This window comes from Passer montanus, unplaced genomic scaffold (genome assembly GCF_014805655.1).
Source record: "Passer montanus isolate IOZ18808 unplaced genomic scaffold, ASM1480565v1 scaffold542, whole genome shotgun sequence".
Classification (NCBI taxonomy): Eukaryota; Metazoa; Chordata; class Aves; order Passeriformes; family Passeridae; genus Passer; species Passer montanus.
This window is the reverse complement of record NW_024370397.1, coordinates 13,750-15,693: the sequence shown is the minus strand read 5'-3', so window position 1 is coordinate 15,693 and position 1,944 is coordinate 13,750. Positions and strand designations below refer to the sequence as shown.

Here is a 1,944-nt window from a genome sequence, read left to right as displayed (position 1 = left end):
CCCCTGTTCAGGACCCCCATTCTCAGGGACCCCATCCCTGGGCACCCCTCATTCCCCTGGACACCCATCCCTACCTCCACAAGACCCACTGAACCCCTGACCCATGGCAACCCTATGTCTCACAGTGTACCACCCACACTTTTCTCCATCCTGTCCCCACCCTGCCCACAGCCTGTGCCCAGCTTGGGGCCACCCTGCCCCCACCAGGTGCCACCTCCATATGAGGGTGAGACCTGACCTTGCTTCCTTCCCATTTGACCAAAGAGCCACCAGCCAAGGGACAGCCACCACTGGCAGCGAGTGACAGCCAGTCCTCATGGCTGGGGACAGCGGGATGGCCGGGAAGGTGGCGCTGCTCCTGTGGGGTGAGTGCCCCGGGCACGGGCCTGACAGCCCAGGGAATAGGGAGGTGAGGGGGCACAGGGGGCTGCAGGGTGACCTGAGGTCCCCAGTGCCAGCAGGGCATGGATCCTAGTGTGACCACCAGAGTTGTGGGGTGGCTTTGGGGACAGGAAGTGGGGACAGGAACAGTGGAACAGAGATGTGGGGACAGGAACAGTGGGATGGAGATGTGGAGACCAGGATGTGAGAGAAGGAACCTTTGGGCTGGGGTAGCTGTGGGGACAGGGACACAGGGATGCAGGGATGCAGGGACAAGGGACAAGGGGATGAGCAACCTGTGCTTGGGCCATGGGGACAGGTGCCAAAGGAGTGGGATCATGGGCACAGGGCCATGGGGATGTGGCTGTCAGGGGTGACTTGAGCCAGCACGGGGTCCCTATGACTGAGCATGGCTTTGCTGCTGTGTCCCTGTCCTCGAGACATCTGTGCCACACCCATGTCCCCACAGAGACCTTTTGGGGACAGCCCCCAAAACCCATGTTCCTGTGCTGCTGTCCCTGCAGTGCCACCCCCACTGAGCCCTGTCCCTTCTCCCTTCCAGCCCAGACCCTCGGCCTGGCTGGTGAGTCCTTGGGGGATGCCATGTCCCCACCCCGCTGGCCCCAGCCCCACACTAGCCCTGGCAGGCTGGTGTCCCCTGTCACCCGCAGGTGCCCAGATCACCCAGCTCCTCGTGGAGCCCCCCTGGAGGCCGGCGGTGCTGTGGGACTGGGTGACACTGACCTGCCAGGGCTTGGGGACCCCCGGTGCCACCACCTGGTACAGGGATGTGTGGCGCTGGGGAGTGGAGGGAGGGAAGAACGTCACTGTCATTGAGAGAGGCACCTACAAGTGTGAGAGGCCAGGCACCAGGCTCAGCCCCCTTGTGAGAGTCTCAGACGGTGAGGGGGGTTTGGGTGTCCCCAGCCTGGCACCCACGGGGACTCCAAGGGCTCTGGATGGGCTCTGCTCCATAGGTCACCTCCTATGTGACCCAAGCCTGTCTCCTGCTCTCATCCCAGTGCAAGAAGACTTCTCTCTCACAATGTATGGCCCCTGGTTCCTCCTGGTGCCATTATGACCTTCTGATGCTCCTGGTGTGACAGGTCCCCTCTGTCCCCAGACTGGCTGGTGCTGCAGGTGTCAGCACGGGTGCTGCTGGAGAGGGACACAGTGACACTGTGCTGCCGGGGGTGACAGAGTGAACGACTCACAAGTGTGTACTTCTACAATGAAGAGAAGCAACAGACTGAAACCCATGATGGGGAGCGAGCCGTCCCTGTCCCCCCTGGAGCTGAACCACAGCGGCCACCACTGCTGCCAGGGCTATGTGAGCAATGGGGCATTATATTGGAGCAAATCAGAGCTGGTGACAGTGACAGTGTGCAGTGAGTGCAGGGATGGGGACAGGGAAGCCTGACACCCTCCAAGTGTTTCCCCAGTACTGCCTGAATCCTTCATCCCTCCCTTTACTCCTCCCTGGCTCACCCACAATTTCCCAAGTCCCTCTTGCTTTCCCCCAGGACTGCCCAGTTCCCCCTGAAGATCCCTCATCTCTCTCTT

General features: G+C 61.5%; 1 long non-coding RNA gene across 1 annotated transcript; it reads left to right on the top strand.

The window, feature by feature from the left end:
• Positions 1 to 323: 323 nt before the first annotated feature.
• Positions 324 to 1,140, top strand: LOC120509934. The gene is made up of 3 exons (XR_005629373.1): positions 324 to 365; positions 944 to 964; positions 1,029 to 1,140. It is a non-coding gene; the product is annotated as an uncharacterized LOC120509934 (long non-coding RNA).
• Positions 1,141 to 1,944: the final 804 nt, after the last annotated feature.